Genomic DNA, 8,176 nt, shown 5'->3' on the forward strand with positions numbered 1-8,176 from the left:
AAACGGCTAAAGCAAACACAGCATTACTTGGATAAACACAAAGCCAAATTCAATCAACTGTTGGGAAACTGAAAACAATACAAATACAAAACATGGATATTTTCTTTCATTGTTCCCTGTTCTAGGAGCCCAGAAAACCAGTGTGGTGGGTCTAGTTGCTCTACCAAAGTGGCAGGGTTTCCTCCAGTGTATTGTAAGCCTGGTGGGCCATCAGGCTTTACTTGTAACTCCACCAGGCTTAGCATAATTTGTTAAATTTAAATTGGATTTTTATACACCGATAAGGGATTAAGCTGGGTTTCTAGATGACACATTGAACTGGGTGTGCATTGATTGTGCCGTCCCTATACTTGTCCATTGACCTCACACACTGTTATTTCCAAGTTATGACATATTTTTGGGCATGTCTTTTAACATTTTCCAACACAAAAACACGGCAGGCTGCTGGTGGACTGCCCTAGCGCCCCTAACACTGGGCTTAGTAGATTTTCAGGGGGAAACTCTCAACAGGGGGAGTTGAGATATTCCACCTGTTGCACTGTTGACTTGAATAAATGGCCTGTGTTTGCAGTCATGTGTGGGGGCAGTGGTGGGTATCTTGTGGTGGCTGGTGGGTTGTGCTTGACGTGGGGCGGTGGGTTGGCTCGGGTGCTGTTACCGGGCTGGCATGGGCGCATGTGTTGTTTCTTGGACAGGTGTGCCGGGGTTGTTGGCATTGGCTGGAAGGTTGGGCAGCCTCTGTGGTTTTCTGCTCTGTTCGACACTGCATCTGGTGAATGTCTGTTTATATGGTTGTGGGGTATGTCACCCTGGGTGCATGCCACCTCCCAGAGATTCTCCCAGACGAGTGAGTTGATTCTGTCCTGGTGTTGTGTCGGTGGGGTCATTGAAAATCCTAGTCCTATTATTATGTGGAGTTTGCATATTCCCCTCTATGATGTGGTGAATCTTCTCTCTGGGTACATGCTAGGTTATCTGGACTTTGTGATCTGCTCTTGGGCATGAGTGTGTGTGTTGTTTGTCTCACGTGTCTCTGTATTAAAGGGGCAGTACTATTTATTTTCCAGGTATTTGGTGCCATTTTATAGCACAATGAAGCAATCAGCTGCTATAAAAATGTCATATATACCAAATATGACTTAAAAGACATTTGACTTTGTAATTTAATGCCTTGGAAGTGGAACTCTGTCTTTTAAGAAAATACTGCTCTTTCTGAAACTGCCATCAGGAAGTCTTAGCTCCTCTATTAAGCCTTTAACAAAGTTTTTACCACCGTTGTACTGAGAAGTAGCTCCTATAAAGAGCTCCACTTACACCAGGGTGTTTGCTAATTGCAGCCGGCTAGTCTGAAGGAGCTGAGTGGGGGAGTCAAAGGGTTGGGGTGCTCTGTGAGGCTGAATAGTTGCCATGGGAGATTCAAGGATTTCTCCAGCATCCATGAGAGAATCAAGGCAACTCTCCAGATATGTTTTTGAGGAAGGAATAACATTATAACATGGTGTAAAGCTCAAAAAAAGTGGCCACCAGGGATTTCTCTGATGCTCGCCACATAGTGTAGTGAATAGCTCTGTTGGGAACCGTTCAGAATGGTGGCAAATGACCGATTGTAATGCAACTTCATTTTAAAATTTTGGAGGATTTTGAACTGCTGTCAGTCAGACACTATGAGAGTCGGAGTTGTGACGGACTGAGCTACCCTGTCAGACCTTCCTGCCATGTTGCTTCTTGACAAGCTATGCGTATCGGTCAGGTCGGGTGTTTCATTTGACTGTTATCTACAGAAAACACCACAGAAATGTATTCCTGTTAATGTTGCAACAGTTAATATTTTCACATTTGAACTGATTGTAAACTCTACACTGTTACTTTTAGCTCACGTAAGCGACCTGGGCTAGCGGCGCTCCAGCTGAGGGAGGCTGAATGTTTTATTGTTTGCAGCAGTTTTCACCGTTGCCATGCAGAGCTGCTGCAGGGGAGATTAGCATTGCCCGACCTATCTCCGCATGCTTCATAGCTCTGTTTCCCTCAACAACCGCACACACCGTCCAGCCTATCAATGAGCAGTGGGATGGCTAACACATTGCAGATGCTGAAAATCTCACTTTCGTCCTCTTGTTCAGTCCGTGAGCTTCGTGAGGGTTTGTGAACTGTCCATCAATAACAAAAAGGTGTTGGTTTTATTAATAAAGCATTAGATATTTTTAGGTTTTCTCCTCTTTTTTCCTTTATCCTTAACAACTAGCCCAGTCTGACCGCACTCTGCTGCTTCATGACATGTTGAAGGGGCTTTTGGAGGCAGATAGATGCCCCACACTTCTTGCAGTTTCACAAAAAAAGAAAAAGCATCACTTGAGAACTGGAAGAATAGAAAGAGGTAGATGGACAGATGGCCCCATTGTCCATCTGTCCATCCACCTCTTAATGGTTCGACCTCATAATCATTAGTGATGCCCTGATCCTGATGAAGGCATCTTTAAATGTTTGGTATGAGTCCCTGAATAAAGTCAACTACCTATTACTGTTACTGTTTGTGATTTGATGTCAGCAAGTGAGGCATGTGGCTGCAGTTTGTGCTGGCCCTTTTAAATATCACAGACTATTTACATGGATATATATTAGATATTATGATGCTTACAAAGCAAGTCTACAAAGCAGAAAAATAACTACTGCTGTAAGTTTGTCCGCGTATGTCAGGTGTCAAATTGCCAGTGAGTCATGTTAAAACAGAAGGTAACATGCTAGTGTTAGCTTACTGGAAAAAGAAAAGGGCTCCTGTCAGCAGGAGTAAGATGCACGTTTACTGGTGATTGAGTTAATATTGATGCAATGTATTGTGTTATTTTACTGCATGGTACAGGGGACAGGATTTGAATCATTGCTCCAGTTTAAGAAAAAATGTTTGTTTCTGACCTTAATGTAGCCATGGTGCCTGTTGTTGCATATCTGACACATATCAAGAATTGTATTGGAAGTACTTCACTGCCATCCAGTGACCAAAACATGAACTATATCCAACTGTGATTTTTGCAATAGGGTATGCCCATTATGCAAAAGTCACTTTTTGCGCTTTTTTGTGTTTCCATTTGGGACTATCCTGCTTCAATAAATATTTGAAGCACTAAAATACCAATAAATAAATAAAAAAGCATTCTGCTGTTTTCTGGCAATAAATTAATGTCTTTTGGTGTCTAGAAAACGAGATGTTTTAAAAACCTCACAATCGGCTGGCACCATCCTTCACCTAGCAACCCAAGCGGAGCTCCACCCAGTTCATTATTACATGACAAGCACGTTATTCAGCTAGTTTTACTGCTGTTTGCGCTGTACAATGGCTGCTGGAAAAGAGAAGTGTTTTGTTGTTGACTTACTGTTCAGAAACCGCTCTCTGCATTCTTGTTGGTTGTGCAGGAGGCTCCACTCCTTCTGCTTCTGAGTCAAAGATGTACGGTTGTACAATTGTGCATCTGTTTGCAGCCATTTTCATGTGTAAAAAGTGTAAATGTAAAGATTGAGTTTGGGGACGGTGGGGGGGCGTGGCCAGCAACAGCTTATTTGCATAAAAGTGACAGAGCCCTAAAACAGCTCATCCTGGAACGAGCTCAAAATAGGCAGAACGAAGCAGGTGAAATCTCATTATATGAGAATAATTTGGTGCAAAAAATGTTACGAACATGATTTGCATAGATATATCTATCCAAACTAGTTTAAAAGGAAGAAGAATAGATTCTCCTTAATGTGAAATTGTGATGATGAACCAGAAGAGTAACAGGAACTTATGATTCAGTTTCAAATGTTGTCACCAACGGCAACATCAATAACATAATCTCCGTACCCGAGATTTGAACACTTAATTAACTGCTGTTATGCATAATTATGCCTAATTTGACCTAGTCTGCATCTTTTAGTGATTGTATGTGTTCAATTCCAAATAACCTGCACTTCATTCAGCATCTGCTTGATGAAAGCAAAAGTAAACACGCTTCATTTTTAAAATAACAGTAAATATAGTAAGGCACTAAGGGGTTAAATGACGTGGACTGGTACCAGGCGCAACTTATCCCAGTTTTTATTGCTTCTCAACTGTCCACTTTGCAATGCAGCAACAGTGAGGCTGCTCATTAGACGCTACAGAATATATTCACTCATAGCTATGTGCCTCCTGTAACAGCCATTATCATAACCATTACTTTATTTTAATTTGTAGCACAATAAAAAAAAGTCAGGACTGCTTCCTTACCAAGTTTTAAAACAATAGAAGCATTTGGACCTACACCACGTCTTTTTTTTTTTTTTTAATGAGTATTTTTCGTGCTCCCTCTCTCCTTCGCACACATGCTCTTCCAAAGCGGGGCGACCGCAGGGTTACAATTCCTCACCCGGTCCCCTCATTACTGCTGCAGCGCTAATGACGCACTGAGGATCAAGGTGCCGCACGGAGATGAAAGAGAAGATACAAAGGAATTTACGATGCTTCCTAGATCCCCGATAAACAAAACTGTGCCCGGGGCCCGCGCCACGAGGGAGTTGGGGGATTTAGTCTCCTTATTTAGCTTCGCCCTCTTTAAACTCAAAGCGCCGAAGCAGAAATCCTGATGAGGAACCACCAGAGCTCTAAACTGCAGCATCTGAACAAGTTTTCTTTCTTTTTTTTTTCTTTTATTTGGGATTTCCACGGGTTCATACGTGAGGACTGCACTCATTACCGCGCCGCCTGCGGAAACATTAATGCTTCCTCTTAGTGGCTGGAGAGCCGAACACACTGCGTAATAGTCCATTAATCAGCGGCTCGGGAATACTTGTCAGCTCGGAACTAGAGGATCCTTGAAGTGCAATCATACTCGATAATAATCATCAAGGCCACTTTCAGTTGCAGTCAAAATCCCCACGGCCCACAAACTGGAGCTGTGATACTGCCACTCTTTGTGTTTTCTTTTTTTTTTTTTTCTGTGTGAATGACACGCAGCAAAGTGAAGTAGATGTGCAATGTGCAGTAAGCTGTTGAAGAATATTTCATCATCTCATCAGAAAAGGGAACCAACATCTCCTGCAGTTTACAAATCAATTGTTTATGACCTAGAACATTCCACAAACATAAGAGGATTTTTATTTATTTATTTTTTTTATCACAAACTTTCTTTTTCTTTTTCAAAGGGAATAGAGAAGTCCAACCAGGTGGCCTTAACATGTAGGGGACAGACGATGTTCCCTAAATGTTTTCACGAGGTTCCGGGGCATATTTGTCCCAAATGGTGACTTGAACTGACTGTCTCATATTTTCGTCCTTATTAATATTTCAAATCATAAACAAACAATTAGTTCTGTTCATTTATTCAGCAGTGCTGGGTGACACCCCGGAGCCTGGCAGCAGTTTCACAACTCCCAGTTCGCATTTATCAAAACTGGGGCGGACACACACTCGCGCACCCCCCTCCCCTACACACACACACACACACACACACACACCCCCGCACACACACACACACACACACCGGGAGACCGCTTTGCGATTAGGAGAGAATAAGTTCTTTATAAAAGCACTCGGAATCAGCACTTTTTGGTCCGCAGGGACCGCTGGAAAGCAGGGGCTGCCATAACCAGACAAACAGCAATCTCACAGCCGGGAATCCTGCGGCCAATTATTGAGAGAAAACTGGCATATCCATTCACAGCGGGATGTAGTAATTATGTCTCAAAATCACACGCCATTCATCTCTCCAAACGCAATTCAGCACCGGAATAAATAAGCAGGTCCGACTGTGGACTGCCGATTGCTTAGAGGAGATGTAAATATGCGACTTTGTGTTTGCTGACCGTTTTTGCTAATGTCACTTCGGCGCGCTTGGAGGGGAAGAAAACCCACGTCAAGTCCCATTCCCGATGACTCAGCCAATGACTAAGCCCACCTCAAGTGAAAATAAACCACCCACCTAAATGCCCTTTGAAAGTTGCGGCCTTCTCTCGCTAAGCTGTCTCTTCAATTAAGAAGGAATTTGCACGAGCAAAGCCAGGTTGCCTTTGCCGCGGCGGCAGCGAGCCAGCGGTTCAGGTTAACTGGGTCACGGTAATTCCAGTCGGATGGTCCAAAGCACTTTATGTCTTTTGCTTGTGCACTCAATGAGCCACTGAGCTTTAGTTCGGACGCACACAATTACCTACAAGTGTGCACAGACTAATACTGAAAAACCGGGTTCAGTTCTCCTAGGAAAGACTTTTATTCTTTTTATTTAATAACGTGGTTTTGCTCTCAGAGTACACAAACAGAAGTTAAATCCCACAGGTATCCGCCAACTGTGAGCTCCCCTACTGAGCTAAGTGCTACTCCTAATGCTAATTTATGGCACAATGCAATTACTGTCAAAAACAACACCGTGGAATCAACAGTGGAAGTTAGCTTACAAAGGCATAGTGTTGAAAATACTATTTAATGATTAAGTTTTAGCGATTCAAATTAAAGAGATATTTCTCAGTATTTAAGAAATAATATGTTGCTTTTTAAATAGGTAAAAGAAAAATGTTAAAAATAAACAACATGGTCCCTAGTTGTGCCTAGCTGCAAATTGTAGCTACCTGCTAATGTCGAGCTACTAGCTAGCAAAAAGAATGCTATACATACCAAGAAAATGCCTTCAACTTTGTTCACACGTGGTCTTACCATGACACCCACTTTGTAATATTATAACGTTTCACTCATTCCAACAATGTTGTCGTGAGTAAGATAAAAATGTGATATTTGTTTGTTGCAAACGGTGTTACTTCAAGCTAGCTGCTTGTTATCATGAAAGCTCTGTAGAAGGGAAATGTTTGAATGAGAGCCAGACACGTCGCCTCTGCTCCATCGTGTATTACTATCTCGCTAACAAACATGCACAATGATGCCAAACTTGAAACAACAATACGGTAGCCAACAACAGCGCTAACAGCGGCGTGTGTCAACAAATGGAGTGTCAAAAATATACTCACAAGCCTTCTAAAAGTTAATAAACTAATTTACAGCTGTGCAGGTGTGTTTATATAAAAACTCATACCTGAAGAAGGGGAATATTTTAATGAAAGAGCCAGACGCGCATTATTATCCGAGGAGAAAGTTCCGGTGCTTTTAACCATAGCTAGTGCAAAAGGTAGACTCCCCCTGCTGGTTGGATTTGACCACTACATCAGCCAAATAAGACCATACATTAACATATTTAGTCCAAACTGTTAGCAAAGCATCTCAACCAAAAAGAGTAAATGTAGCTCTGAATGGTAAATGACCAAATTTCAATCCATCACATTATCTATCTCCAGGAGCTTTTGGGTTCCATCGGGGTCAGGAGGGGTGCTGGTGCCTATCTGCAGCTGTCAATGGGCAAGAGGGGGGGTCACCCTGGACAGGTCGCCAGTCCATCTCAAGGATTTGGGAATAATTTAAACCTAAAACGGCCTTCGAATCAGGGTTTTTCTTACTATTAAGGTCCCATTTTAATGTTTAAAAATTCCAAATAAACCCAATAAACTGTACAATTCCTACAGCACGGGAAGACAACTTCACTTGTTTGTTGTTTTTATTAATTTACATCCTGTTGAGTCAAGAATTTCCCATTTCTGGATGGTGATTCGCTGCAGCGAAGGGTATCAGGCCTAGCTAGGGAATGTTGGAGCTTGGATTGAGAAAGTGTTGATGTATCAAAAGATGTGCCAACCTTTACCTGAGGAAACAGCAGCTGAAACCGTGCAACCAGTCTGTAAAGAAAGACAGTAAAATTAGTTTTTCCGTGTGTGAAAGATTTGACTTCCTTGGAGAGCGTCACCTATGATTCAGTAGTTGCAGAAACATTTTCCATTAAAATGAAAAGGTCTTGAGATGATGCTAAATATCCCAAGCTATTGACAAAAAATGTCTTATTTGATTGTTTTTTTTTCTTTGATCAACACTTGAATCTCTTAAAGCACCACCAGACCTATGTTTTTAAGAATAAGTTAACTGAAAAGACTGAATATTTATAGTCATGCAGGTTGCAGGTTTCGCAGTGAAAGCAGGCACAGCTCTGTCGAATTATTCAATGTATTTTCAGGGCACACAAAAACTGTTGAAATACAAATAAAAATGTAAGCAAAAAGCATACAATAACCATGTTTTTGGAATGCTATAACGTGAATTTGGTTGCCTGAATGTGCCAGAACACAATTCCCCTTAAAA

This window comes from Xiphophorus hellerii, chromosome 6 (assembly GCF_003331165.1).
Source record: "Xiphophorus hellerii strain 12219 chromosome 6, Xiphophorus_hellerii-4.1, whole genome shotgun sequence".
Classification (NCBI taxonomy): domain Eukaryota; kingdom Metazoa; phylum Chordata; class Actinopteri; order Cyprinodontiformes; family Poeciliidae; genus Xiphophorus; species Xiphophorus hellerii.